Below are 16048 nucleotides of genomic sequence, written 5' to 3'. Positions count from 1 at the left end.
AATTATAAATTTACATGCAATGAACTTTTATCTATCTATAATCAAGTTTGTGTTTTCTTTATATTCTATTTATATATAATGATTTTATATCTTCCAGTCTTTGTTGATGATTCTTCAGTAGTGCATGTTTAAAGATTTACAAACACTGTTTCATTATACGTAAAAAAAAATATTGAATATATAACCGACTATGCTAAAGAAGAATTATATACGCTCAATATGAATATATAATCGATTATGAAATATTGAGTACAGTACGTCTAAACTTTTCTAAAGACTGTTTCATTAATCGTTAGAAAGGAAAATCATAAGATTATAATCGACTAGGGTAAGTATGAATTATATACTTCTGGCTTTGTTGATGATTAAGTGTATTGACATATTATCGATTTATGACATATTATCGATTTATACTAAGGTCAATTATTGACCTACATAATAGTCTAAACTCAACTTACTGAATATATGGACAACTTAAAATGATGAAAAAAAAAAGAGAAATTAAATTAAATAAAACTAAAGTATGTCAATTAACATCATTAAAACATTGAAAAGCAATTTATATACATCAATTGTGACTCTTAGTCAATTCTGAACGAGATCAAGTATTATTTGAGGCACACTGTAGTCGTAGATTATGAGATGAGACTCAAATGCGGAGAAATAAAATAAAATAAATATGAATCATCAAAGCACTAAAGAACGACTACATATCATAACATGAGATTAGACTTGTGTAATGGCCATAAAGAAGAGTGATGGTTGTCACTTGTGAGTGTTCAATGAACATGTAGTGTTTGAGAACAAGAAGTCCTTTTAAACACAAATGGTTGTCCTGAGTAATTGGTTGTTACTACCATTTCCCTCCCCTATACTCATTTGATCGAGTGTCTAATTATTTTGTACTCTCATAATATGATATTTAGTCACTTTACATTACCTGAATGATGTTTATTTTATTTTATTTCTTTTTTTAATCTAACCTCCTTTAAAAATAAACCCATGATGATATCTTGCATATATTATAGATAATTATCTTTATCTATACCAGACCGTATTATTAGTCATGTATCGACCAATTGAGTCTATTTTCAAAGAAGATGAGATTAAAAAAGGAGAAATAAAATAAACATCGTTCACGAATGTAATGTAACGCCCCGAGCCTAATGCCCTGGATGCTACATGGTGCTAAGAATCCCAAAGGACCACTAGCTAACCCATAACTGGTGCCTGCTGCAATAACTGTATATTAACACTGTAAATGCAAAATAATGGGCTGAAAATATGCAATAAGGTTCGAAACTGTAATACTGATATAAAAGTGAAATGTGGTATAATAATACCAAAACTGATTATAAATACTGAAGTATGAGTATCTAGTCTGAAATCCTTTAAATTGTTTGAGTAAGGAGTTGATGGGACATGTCCCCAATAAACTCCAACTGCTGAAATAAACTAAGTGCTGAAAGAATGAAATAGTCAAATAATAACATCCTCGAATGATGAGGACTCACTGCTAGTCTGTTTGCTGAACGTTTGATCTTTTAAGGGTATTCTAGATCTCGTGCTTCTGAACCTATGGTAAAAACACCATAGCACAAGAGAAAAGTATGTGTCAGTATGTGGAAATGTACTAGTATACAAGTGAGGTGAGGCTGAATGTAAGGGTTCATATGCATGAACATTACCAACTAACTGAGTAACATGAACGTGAGAATACATGTATGAGTACGCAACTATAACTGAAATTGTGAAAACACTGATTACTAATTCTGAATACTGATAACATGGATTTCAGATAACTGATATAACTGATACTGAGCGACTGTGTTTGACAGTCTAGGTTCTGATGGAACTAGCTGAGTTTCGTACTAAGCTGAGTGACTGTATCTGACAGTTCTGAATTCTGTAGAACTATCTGAGTTCTATTACTGAGACTGAGATTAAAATTGTAGGAAGTAGTCATCTAACCGACATGCTCTTAATAAGCTATTATAGTTGAGTTGGGGTCCAATCTGTAACCCCAATTAGAAGGGTGTCAATACCGCGCCACTGGTAAGGACAAATTGTGAGTGACCCTTATTTAATAGGTACTTCAACGAGAACGGTGGGACCCTCATCTAATAGGTTAAGCCACCTCATTGACTCTCATCTAGTAGGTTTGATGTCTCAACCTATGTTGGCTACGTAGTTCTGGAGCACATGGATTGCTTCTAAGAATCACACCCTCTACTAACAGGTGAGTTCCCATCCTTGGGCTCACTCGGTGCTGAATCTTACTCCTATCTGAATAGACACTAAACTGAACTGAGTTCTGTTGACTGATAGAACACTGCTGAGATCTGTTACTGACTGAGTTTACTAAGGACTTAACTGAATATTAATGATCATGGCTTGATTGAGAGTATCGTGAAAACTAACACTGGCTCTAGGCATACAGCTAAATTGTCGAGTACAAGTTCCCCCAAGACTCGATAGCATGAAACTGACAAGACATGACACTTCTTGAGACATGACCATAGTCAATAATTCATAGTACAATCATTGGAGATTTTCATGAAGTATTTGCATGCCAAAAGCTTACACATGAATGGGAATGCATATAAACATGTCATAATTTCATAAGCCTGATCTCATGAGCATTACATCAATCTATTTCAATGCATAACAATAACATGGGAGTCATTTTGAACATAAGGGTAAAACATGGATTCGTCAATTTGGTCACAATTAAGTCATAAGGCATAATTCCTATCCTCTTAGGCATTTTATCAAACATCTTGCATGCGTAACTGTAGGCTTAGGCATGAATATTAAAACAACATATTATGACAACATCTTACACTTCCAAATTCAAGAATTCCAACCACATACTAACATATTTTCATGATTTTTTTTTTAGAGATTCCAACTTGGAAATCAAACAACAACATAAACATAGATATAATTCAATTCATAACATGGAATTCAAAGTTTATATTTTTAAAAGGGTTTCTTGAGCTTCATGGGTGAAAGAAGCCCATAATTCAACACTTATTATACCTTAGATGGAAGTTTCTTGGAGATTGATGGAGGAAAGCTTGAATTCTTGACTTGAAATTAATTAGCTAGGGTTTCTTGTTCTTGAGCAATTATGAAATAAAGAATGTATTTAGCCAAAAGAGGGCTAAATTTCGTGTTTATGAAGGCTAAAGGTTGGGGAAAATGACCTAATTACCCTTAAGGATGCGGACATTTAATGACTAAAACGAGCACCAACGCGTTGAGCGACGCGGTGCGTCGATGGCTTCGACGCGATTCCTGTCTCAAGTCACCTATGCCTGGAACACACAGACGACCCTGAAACCACAATACACCATCTCCCCCTTGGGAGAAAACATCAACCTTCTGATCTTTGACTGACTCTTTCAACTTAACAAGACTGGAATCTCTATCTTGTTTTTCTTTCACCTCAGAAACTAGAGATGATTTTGAGCTATTCTGAACCATATATTACCTTCTGCAGAATCAACTAAGCGGATACCTAGTATGGAAAGCTGATGGACTTACTGAGCTAAATTCTTCTTACTATCCTTAACATGAGTAACACTACCCATAGACAGTCTACTGAGAGCATCGACTACTACATTGGCCTTGCTCGAATGATAAAGGACACTCATGTAGTAATCTTTCAAGCGCTCTAACCACCTTCTCTGATGAAGATTTAGATCTTTCTGAGAGAATACGTACTGAAGGATTTTATGATCTATGAACACATCTACATGTACCCCATAAAAGTAATGCCTTCAAATGTTTAAGGCAAAAACTACGACTGCTAACTCAAGATCATGACAAAAACTACGACCGCTAACTCAAGATCATGAGTCGGATAATTCTTCTCATGGGTTTAAAATTGTCTGGAGGCGTAGGCTATGACCTTACCATGCTGCATGAGGACACAACCTAAACCTACTCTGGATGCATCACAGTACACTATGAACCCATCTGAACCGTCTGGAAGAGCTAAAACTGGAGCTGAGGTGAGTCAAGTCTTGAACTCCTGAAAACTCTTCTCGCAAGGATCTGACCACTGAAACTTGACTTTCTTCTGAGTCAATCTGGACATAGGGGATGCAATAGAAGAACCCTCAACAAACTGTCTGTATTAGCCAGCCATACCTAAGAAACTCCTAATGTCTGATGGAGAGACAGGGTCAGGCCAGTTTCTTACTGCTTCGGACTTTTGATGATCAACCCTTATGCCATCATCGAAAATGATATGACCATAGAACGCTACTGACCTTAGCCAAAATTTGCACTTACTGAATTTGGCAAACAAATGATGATTTTTGAGAGTCTGCAATACTATTCTGAGATGGTTTACATGATCACGTTTGTTGACACCCAATTTTGACTCGCCCTTTTTCCTTTAATTACTTTTCTTGACCCTAAATAATTTTCAAAATTTAATAAAAATAAGATTCGTATTTTTTCTGTTTCTACAAATTTTTATAAAGGGAGAATTTATTTTCTCATCATAATGCAAAATATTTTAATTAAGTATAAGTAAATATTTTAACGAGTAAAATATATACCTTTTGGTATTCGCATCCTTTCTAACTTTATTTTTGGCACAATATTGTGATCAGATATGCATATTTTTGTTACGTAAAATATATTTATAAAGAGTATATATATATTGTTATTATATTTGTAATTTTACATATATTTTATTTTATTCTTATTTTTACACACATGTATATATTGTTAATATTAAATAAAAAATCAAATTGGGCGCTTAGGCAAGATATGTCTATAATTTACATACATAAGAACTAAAAAATAAATAATTTTTAGGATATCAGGAAGCGTCAATAAATTTAATTTCAATAGAAAAAGAGTGTTCGGGCTGACGATAATCCAATCTCAGTTTTCGAAACCAACTCTTATTTTATAAATTTGAAATAAGTGCCCGAAAATTAGCCCGAAATTCAGTATAATTGTAATATCCGCTTCGCCTTTTTCATCTAACCAACAAAGATCAATCTAGTCCGCTAATTTTTCTTCCCAACTCGAGGGTCCGAGTTCAATTGTATAATTATATCTATATATACATCTATATATATTCCAATATTAATCCACCTTTTATGTATTTTTGAATTTGGGGTTGTTCCGATCAAATATCGAACGGATAAAAAAAATATATTTTTAATCAGTATTTTACACACACATATATAAGTATTTTTTTACTATTTATTATTTTAAAATCTATTTTAGGACCATCCGATCAAATCGGACGGATCAAAGCTGATCAAAATGGAGCCGATATATTAAATGCTCCTCACCATCAAAAGACGCGTATAGTTTCTCTTTTCAGTAAAGCCATAGTAATGTCTCCATCTTCTCTTTCCCTAAACAGCAACAATGCCCCCTTTCACCCTTCTCATCTCTACCCTTTCTCCACTTTGTCGAAGGCAGAACCACCATAGCTGGCCACCTTCCATGCCTGTGAAAAATCTCACCAAAACCGACCTCCCTACTCACGAATCCGAGGAATACAGAAGAGAAGAGTCCCCTAATTCATATAACAATGAAAAAGAGACTCAAAATCGCCATTAAATGGCCTAAAAGTGGAGATTCGGATTCAGAGAGAGATTTCAAATTTCAAATCAACTAGGTGGGTTTATTTTGAGTTTTGAATCCGGATTTTGAAGTCCGGATCCACTTATAAATAGGAGGTTTCTCCATCATCTCAGGCAGAAGTTGGAAAAGAGTAAAAAAAATCAAGGAGAAAATAAAATTTCCATAAGAGATCTCAGATCCGTGAAGAGAAAAAGAGAGTTTAGCCCCAGAAAAGAAAAAATCAGTGACAAAGAGTGAAAAAAAATATTTTTCTTTCTTTTGTTTCGAAATTCACTGACAAAGTTGTGGGAGTCATCAATTCTTTCCTCCGGTTGTTCAAGTCAAGTTCAAACCTTTAAATTTCGAGTCTAGCGGTTGAAAATCCTCGTCTTTGAAGCCTCAGTCTTGCTGCTCGGAAAAAGGTGTGAATCCATCCTATTCTTGCTTTACTTTTTTCCCTCTCTTCATATATTCGAATTCCGTCAAACATGGAATTCTTCTCGATTCTGAGTTGGTGTTTTTGTGATTATTTCGGGTCTTGCAAATGAAATATGATCTTGATTCTGAAAGTTGTTTCATGACTATGTGGTCCTGGAGATGTTGGCTATGGGTGTTTGTTTGTTCCCATTTGATTTTCTTTTATATTTTGATGCGAGTCTGATATGGTTTCATTAACAGTTGTGAAAATAAATCTCATGTTTTAATTGCCTTACACTGGGTCATCGTTTATTGTCGGTGGTATGTTTAATCGGAAAGCATGCCGATCGACCTTGAGGCATAACGTAAAAATGGATTCCTGATCCTTTGATTGCGTTCTCATTGAGTGATGTATTGATGAAGTATTTTATCTTATTTGGCATGAATAGAGTTTTAAACCTTTTTTTGATATATATGTTGGGTGAGCAGCTTAAATAAATTTGGCTTCAATTTTAAGATTTTGAACTGATAGTAACGGTTCTACTGTGTCTTTATTTGGATTTATATGGTTTATAGGTGACATAATGTTTAATGAAAAAGGGATTCTGAAAGTCTTAAAATGCTTGGGTATCCATCACGGAACTTTGTAACTTTCGTTTGGATGTGACATAAATTTTATGCTTGACACCTCTCGGATGGGTTGTGCCTCTGAATAAAAAAATTTTAGCTTCTTATCTAGAACTAGAAGGCTTTTAAAAACTGACTAATCTTGGATTTTGAAGATTTAACTAACTGCTGGTTAGGATAAGAATATGTTTTGCCTTATATTGGCAGGCTTTTGGGGAAGTTTATGTACGAATATTTGATATTGTTTTGAACTTGTTGGTTCTGAATTTAAAATCAGCAATAGGGTATTGCCAAAATGTTAAAACGATTCCATCTTCGGGAGGTCTACCCTTGATTTTGTTCACACACTTTTTCCAGCGTTATTCAATAAAAGAAGGGAGACTTATTAACTTTACCATATCGGCAGCTCTATTTCTAGCCTCGATCTTTATACCTTTGATTTTGTTCCTTGTTTTTTTTTTTTTAAGTTGGTGAAATATATAAAAGTATGTTTTCTTTGTTGCCTCGTTGTATATACTTTTGCTCCTCCTTGTCTAAATGATCGACCATGTAACTTCATCTTAATTTTGGCTATCAAATACGTGGTTTTACGATACTTTCATTTCTCTGTTGTTTGCTTTACTATTAAATATTATTCATCGTTCAATATAATCAATATGCTAATTTTCTGTTTACTAGTATCAACCTACCTAATGGTTCCCAACTATTAGACAAATTTGGTGATAAGTTTCATAATCAATCGAGATTATTTGTAATAGTCTTTAGGCGAATATTCATATAGTTTAAGCTCTAAAGTCATGAAGATTTGATTGATAATTTGGTACAAGTTGCTAGCTTCTATACACACTAGACGGCAACAAAGATTTTTGTGACTAATAAATTTAACAAGGTTAAAGTATATACATATACTTACATAATCCTTTGACAGAATCACCACTTCTCTTATCTTCTTTATATATCTGTTATATTTTATTTAATCAGTAAGAGGTTAATAAATACATCATATCCCATGTAATAGATACAAGAGAAGAATGTTATCTTCTTTCCGTTGAACTCACGTGTATTTCATTTTCATATTGCTACCCAAATGCTAATGTATGAAGAAAACGATTTATTTAGCTGCTTGGGCAACAATTAGAACTTCTGCTCTTTCTGTGCTTGTCTTAGTTCGTTTATTATATTTTCCTTTAGAATCAAGACGTGTCTCTGTTAATGCGAAGCTTTTATCTTTTATTTTGTCAAATGCATTTGTTAGATCGCATTCAGGACATTTGAAATTTGAAATTTTATTTATTTGACGTTTAGATTTCCAATCTTTTTCTTTCTTTCTTTCTTTTTCATGGATACTCGGGAGTTGGAGTTCCACAACGGAACTCGTCTTGACCCAAAATATTGGGTCAATTGCTACTAGGATCACCAGAGCCTTGGAGTCACAAGTAGAAGCCCAAACTCCTAAATCGAGTCTAGTATCTCTTATCTTCTTTGAATTTAATTTGTACTTATCATGTTGAGTTTTAGAATGATACTAACTCTTGTTATTGAATCTCTTTTTTTAGATAACTTTACTTAATTATTAAATTTATGCTATCTTGTTATTTGTCGATTCTTTAGAAGTAGTTTTAACATTTTGACTTTCGCAAATAACATGCGGCTATCGCTAAAGAAAATATATTTTTCATAATCGGCTAATTCTTTTGGAAAACTCCTTACCGATATCTTAAATGAGATTAGCATAGCAATCTTCATATTTTTCTTTAAACTATAACAAAAGACAAATAAATAGATTTTCAGTTTTAACTTAATCAAGAAGCTTATCAAAAATTTCAGATTTTTTCAAAAAGAGTTTATTCATCAACTTTAATTTTGTTTTAGTACATAACTCTAACGTTCAAGGTATTTTATATTTTTACGTTCGTTCGGGGTTTCAGATTCTAAGAGATTAGAAAACACGAGGTATACACGTTCTTTTGCTACCACGTACAAGGTACATCGTATTATTTTGACAACAACTATTTTACATTATATCTATTATTACCATTATTATTTAAATCATAATATTTATTACTATTTCAATTATTATTATTATTATTATTATTATCGTTATCGTTATTAATACTATTATTATTACCATTATTATTATTGTCTCAATTTTGTTATGCCTATGTATTATGCTATCACATTTTTCTTTTCGCTTATTTCAAAATCTAAATCTATTTAAGTTTCACAAATTAAGTAAAACTTTACATCTTTTCGCACTTTCAAATATATCTATATTCACATTTTGTCTTAAATTATTCCACGCCTTAAAATATTTTTATAAATTTTATTTACCTATTCAATTTTATACATGTAAAGACAACGAAGTTTTCCCTTTATTTTATCCCAATCATTAATATATATATATATAAAGCTATTTTCATATTATAAGATATTCATGTAACATGCATATATACATGCAATGATTGTATTACTTTCTTGTACATGGTGGCATCACGTTTGTCATACCTTAAGTTTTTTTTCCTTTATATAAAATAACAAGTAGAAAATAACAATGAATGTTTTCTGTTCACCATTTTCGCAAATAAATAAAAGCAAAATTTTTCTAAACTAAGCGTAAGGACTATCTTCAGATAGGCTCTGAGGGATGCCTAACGCCTTCCCCTCGAGTAACCAAAATCCTTACTCAGAATCTCAAAATATTTTTGATAGACCAAAACAGAGTTTTACAATAAAAATGGTTTTTCCTGATTTTCCTAAAAAGTTAGGTAGCGTCTAAAAAATGAATTTTTCAAATCCCAAGAGTCATTTAACGCCACCATACGTCGTATACTGTTTTGACCGGTTTGAAATAGGGCATCGACAGAATGGCGACTCTGCTGGGGACTTTTGAACTTACATTTCGCCTTAACATGCTTAGTTTAGGATTTTGGTGCTTTATTATGTTATTTGATTACCTGTTTTTATATCATGCTCTCTGTGAAAGGAAGCGAGCCAAATCTAAACTCGTGTTCCTTATTTGTTTGTATAACCCTACTTGTTATCGCTTTATCACTTGCATTATTCCTATCGAGTCTTGGTCGTACACAATCCATACACTGAACACGCGAGGGGTGCACCTGCACTCCTTCAAGACCTCCTTGGATTCCTTAGTTTCAGAGTTGGTGCAGTTAGATTAGTGCACCTTCTTGCAGCTATTCAGTCCCACTCTTGAACATTTAGGAGAAAAAGATTTTACTCTAGTGATAGGTCATATTGCATATACCTTAGGCGAAACGGTCCAGGGTATCATTCCACAGTTAGGAAACCACTCTTCGTGTCAACGGGTCCTCAACGAACCCAACGACGGTATATGTGTGGAATCATTAATTGATCCAAACATTAAAAACGTAATAAATTGAGGATATTAAACTTACCATACCCTTTTCTTTGCACAGATGGAAATCAACCAGAATCTCGCCAAGATCCATATGCTGACTGACATTCCCCATATCCTAAGACACTGGTGGGGAAACATTCGAGTGGCGCATAGAGTAGAGGTGTTTATGCATTTGGGATCTTTGATGGATCTAATGGAGATAAGGGCAGATAGGTTACTGATTTGATTCCTAGTCGAGTTCTGGGACCCGACTATGGTTACTTTCAGATTCAGGGACTTTGAGATCACGCCTACCTTAGAAGAGATTAGCCAAATGGCTCATTTTCCATTGACAGGACGGGTACCTTTGGCCCCCCGTATTACTACAGGTAGCCGTTTTCTTCGCGACATAGGGTTGAAAGTTGGTACAGTCTTGAGAATGTTTGAGGTAGGCTGGGTAAGCCTGGTTTATCTCTTTGAGAGATTTGGTAGAAGAGAAAGTTATGATCGCTTTCGAAAGGAGTTCTCCTTCACCAGGATCGACTGGGAAAGACACAGAGCCATTGTGTTTATGATGGATTTTCTTGGTATTATAGTGTTCCCAATGAGAGGGAACTGAATCAGTATTCACATACTCCCCATGGTCTTATTCATGTGTAGGGGACAAATCAGGACCACGTCGTGCCAATGATTCTAGCAGAGTCTTTTGGTCTTTGTCCGCATGCTCCAGGGGGCAAGATTTTTTCAGAGGCTGCAACCTAATGCTCCAAGTTTGGGCATTAGAGCACTTTTACCGTAGGGATGGTGTCGGAGAGGCTGGCCCTAATCAGATTCGCAGCCACAGACTTAGAGTGGCCATGTGGGAGATGCCAGTCAATGAGGAGCAGTGGAGCGACTTCATAATCCATCTCACCGATAACCTCATCCAGTGGAGGCTACCATGGGTTAGTGGTCGAGTAATTCTAAGAAGGCATTACACTTACTTTCTTGAGATGATTGGGTTGGAGGGAATCCATCCATATGCGCCTTTAAGAGTCCTAAGACAATTAGGCTTGATTCAGAATGTGCTTTTGTGGTCAAACATGGTACTGTCGGAGATTGATTATGAGGGAAGAATCCCTGTAGAGAGGCTTAACAACCTAATCCATGGGTGGGGTCAGATCTTTAGCTTGGGCATGAGGGGTAATCCATACTGCACTCCCGAGTACTACACCTGGTACAAGTTGGAAGAAATTCTAGCTCAACTGAGTTTTATGTCGCTCCAAGGGCTCGCCGATATTCATAGAGCGGACCAGATTCAAGAGCAGCTGCTTCATCTTAGGCCGGTAACCACAGCCATGTATGAGCAGGTGATTCCTGGATCGGTAGATCACCTCATCCTTGCTGTAGATGATAAAATCTAGGAAGAGATGGGGGAAGACCCTGAGGAAGACCCGAAGGAAGATCCCAAGGAAATGGAGGAAGATCCTAAAGAGAACTTGGAGGAGGATCCCGATGAGGACCTGGAGGAAGATCCAGAGGAAGAACTAATGGAAGAGCAAGATGGGGAGCTGACAGAGGAAATGGAGGAAGACCCGAAAGAAGAAGAGTATGGGCCTATAGACTTCAACAGAGCAGATGAAGAGTTCCTAGGGTAGCAGTTAGATGGATCCCCAGAGTATCACCCTGGGCCCTATTATGACCTCGATAATAATGATGATGATCCCCCCAACTAGTCTTAGGATCCATCTTGATATTATAGATTCTTGAGGATCTTGTATGACCTATCTGTACTTTTGTCTTTCATTTTTGTTTTCCCTAAAAGGGGTCTTGCATGACCTCTATCGATATAGTCATAGGCTAACATGATGTAATCTTTAGTTCAAAACTTTTCTTTGTAACCCGTGGCTTCACACCTTGCCTTTTTCATTAATCAAAATACCTTTGTCCTGAATTTGATTACCATTTAAAGCTTTGGATCAATTAATCGTGTTTGCAGCGTAGGCCTACCTCTGGCGAAAAGAGGCTCTATATTAGGACGCGTTTGAATGTCGCCAACTTGGTATATATATGTGCTACTTACTTGTTACATTTACGTTATCGCCCAAAATAACATAGTTTCCTTTTTCTTTTTATTTTTTTTATTTAATCCCCAAACAATAAAAGTTGATTTGTGTCAATTGGAAAACTGGCGGAATCTCAGTACAACCTCCGATCTAAAAACAAAATGACCAACAATGACAAGGCCATGATAATAGCCGTAGATGAAGTTGAAAGCTCACCGAAGTTATCGAAAACTCAAAATGACGAGCAAATGGCTAGTATGGCACAAGAGATCGAAGTGTTAAAGGAAGAACTACGTCAAATGCGAGACTTGACTAAGCTTACCATGGCTAGCTTTCCCACTCAGCTCCAGGGTCCAGATGTTGGATTACCCCCGATTTCCCTAGCTAATCCAACAAACCTATCACATGCCCAAGCACCACCTGTTTTTCAACCTACTGCCGGAACGATGCCTGGTTATCCATTTCCCGCTCACAACTTTACTGTTCCGATCCATCCAGAGATGCAACATGTACTTGAGGCATATGTCACTTGTGAGATACTTGTGCCACCTGTATACATTACCGAAGCTCCTTCCTTCGCAGCACCTGCGACTTTTAAGGTTCCATATGAGGCTGATCGATATGCGAGGTTAGGAAAAAATATCCAATCAAGTGAATAAGGGTCGATAACAGCCCAGATTGGGAGTCTAAAGAGAGCATTCAGAAATATGAAAGTCACCAGATAGATTAAAAGTTTGGACTACGACGACTTATGCATTCATCCAGACATCGACATGCCAGTAGGATACATACCACCAAAGTTCGATGTGTTTGATGGAAAAGGTGACCCGCATTCGTACCTGAGGGCCTACTATGATAAGTTGGTTGGAGTAGGAAGGAACGAAAAGCTAAGGATGAAGCTGTTCATTTGAAGTTTGTCGGGAGAAGCTTTGACTTGGTATACCCAACAAGACCCCCATAAGTGGCGTGACTGGAGGGAAATGGCTGAGGACTTCATGAGTCGCTTTAGATTTAACACTGAGATTGCTCCATATAGGTTATCGTTGGCTAACATACAGTAGAAGTTGTTCGAATCATTTTAAGATTATGCATGGCATTGGAGGACCGAGGCTGCTAGGATCCAGCCTCCACTAGATGAAAGTGAACTCTCCAAGTATTTTATTTGAGCATAAGAAGGTGTTTACTTTGACAAGATGATGGGCCAAGTTTGCAGAATTGGTCAAAATGGGAGATTTCATAGAAGAAGATATTAAGTCGGGGAAGATCCAATCTATGGCTGCATTGCAAGCTGCGAGTAAAGCCATACAGACTGGTTTCATTAATGGTAACAAGAAAAAGAGGGAAGACATCTCAGCCATCACACCATACTACCGACTTGGAAATTCTTCTCACCATTACCCTAACAACCCCCAAATTATTGCACACGTCCCAGTGTACAATAATCAACCATATTATAATCCACCTCGAGCTCCAGCATACCAAAACCCACCAAGACCATATGCCCCTGTCCAAGCTCCAGCTCACCAAAATAGACCATCCTATGCACCCAGACCACGTCCAAACTTTGAAACCAGAAATACCCGCACCTACACACCGATTACAAAACCTTTAGCCCAGTTGTTTGAAAGATTGAGGGCTGGTAGTTTGTTGCATCTAATTTAGGGAAAGGCCCCTGATCCGACCTCTCGAAACTTTGATGGTAGCAAGTGGTGTGCCTATCACTCAAGAGTCCAAGGGCATGACACAGAAGACTGCTACAGCTTGAAGAATCAAATTAAGTCTTTGATAAGGAGGGGTATAATCAAATGCACCACCGCAACTCCTAATGTGAATAATAACCCCTTGCCAAATCATAGAAATTGAGAAGTCAACATGATTACTATAGAAGAGGAGTAGGATGTAGAAGAAACTATTATGCCTACATGGAGCGCAGAGGAGATCGCCACTGCATCCCCATCACAGTCATTTATCACAGTCTAGTTGATGGAGCCTATAACTGTTCAGACTTACCTTCCAAGAGTCGTAGTGACCACGTCAACCATTGCGAGGACCGACTATGACACCAAGGCAGTCCCATAGGACTATCGAGCTGAAGCCAAGAGGAAAATTATAGATGCTATTATGGCTCAAGGGATGAGCAGGTCGGGAAGGTGTTATGCACCAGAAGAACCAAATCGTGGAGTTCTCGGGAAATATCATTACCCAAGGAGAAATATCACAGATGATGAAGCTGCGGAATTTTGGAAGAAAATGTAGCCCAAGGACTATTCAGTCGAGGATCATCGCAAGAAGTCACCGGCCTACATATCCGTCATGTCTTTGCTTATGAGTTCTGAAACTCATAGAAGTGCTTTGATGGAAGTTTTATCTGGGATTAGCATACCAAAGGAGACAACTAGTGAGGCTTTGGCCGCAGCAATCGGGCGAGTAGTAGAAGCAAATAAGGTCTCTTTTCATGACGATGAGTTACCATCAGAAGGGGCTACACACAACAAAGCGCTCCATATTAAGGTCAGATATCATGACAAGATTGTGAATAGGGTCTTGATCGATGGTGGTTCGGTTGCAATATCTATCCATTCTCCACTCTGAGGGATTTGGGTGTGAATATAGAATATATAAGGGAGAGTCGGGTAAAGGTTAAAGCCTTTGATGGGTCGCAAAGGAGTGTCATCGGGGAAATTTACTTAACACTGCAGATAGGACCAGCAGAATTTCCTATCCTATTTTAGGTCATGGATGTGTCATCTAGCTACAACTTATTGCTGGGAAGGCCATGGGTCCACATGGCAAGAGCCGTTCCTTCCACTCTCCATCAGTGCGTGAAGTTTGAATGGGGTCGCACAGAAATTACTGTCCATGGAGAACTCAATCATCCTATTTATTCTGTCAATTCATTCCCAGTCACCGAGGATTTAGATGGAGCCACTTTCCATACTTTGGAGATCATGCAAGCAGCAAAGATCAATGAGAAAGTAATGGCAGCTGAAGCAAAAATGTCGAATACTGAAAAGATGGTTGTGTTGGAGATGTTGAAATATGGGTATCAGCCAAAGACAGGACTAGGACCCAGAGTTGATGGTATAGTCGAGCCTATCCAGTTAAAGCAGCAGAAGAGTACTACAGGGCTTGGATATGAGCCTATTTCTGGAGTAACCTGCAGGGAAGGATTTCGAATGACAGTGTTCGTGCCATCCCAAGTGCCAATTTCAGATCAAGCAGATAATGAAGATATTATCGAAGGAATAGGGAATTTATTTATGGTTGTGATCGAAGGTGGATCAGAGATAGATTTCAAGAAGCTTACCATCCGTGATGCTGAACCGGGAGAAGTCCTGTAGAATTGGACCATTGTCCCATCCTTATTCTGTCAGGAGTCTTGGTAGTGCGGGACTGTTGTTTATTTTAAAAAATATTTTGTTTGCATGATCAATTGAGGCTTGAATCATACCGAAGCTATTTCTGCTACTTGCCTCTTTGCCAAAGCCCAGTGCTTTATTCAATAAAGTTCTTATTTTCCAAAACTTATTTAATATTTTCAAATATCTATTTATTTTCCAGCATCTATTTACTTTAATCGCTTTTATACTTTTCAGCACAAATATTAATAAAAATCTTCGTCCCACAGGTATGACATGTAACAAATCCGTTGAGAAAAATAAAAGCGATGCGCAAGATTACGAGGAGTACGATGAAAGCATGATGCCTGAAAACCTGCCGCAAAAGATCGAACAATTCAAAAGTCAGAAGAAGCCTAATATGGACGAAACTGAAGTCGTCAATTTAGGTGATGAAGAGACAACAAAGGAAACACGAGTCATCATACACTTGGAGGATGAAAGAAAGCGGGAATTGATAAGTCTGCTCAAGAAATACATCAATGTATTTGCTTGGTCTTACGATGACATGCCTGGTTTAAACACCGATATCATTTCGCATCGACTGCCGACTAACCCCGCGTGTCCACCGATGAAGCAAAAGATGAGGAAATTCAAGACCGATT

The sequence above is a fragment of the Capsicum annuum genome, chromosome 2, assembly GCF_002878395.1.
Source record: "Capsicum annuum cultivar UCD-10X-F1 chromosome 2, UCD10Xv1.1, whole genome shotgun sequence".
NCBI classification, from domain to species: Eukaryota; Viridiplantae; Streptophyta; class Magnoliopsida; order Solanales; family Solanaceae; genus Capsicum; species Capsicum annuum.
The sequence above is the reverse complement of the archived record's forward strand: the minus strand, read 5'-3'. Positions refer to the sequence as shown.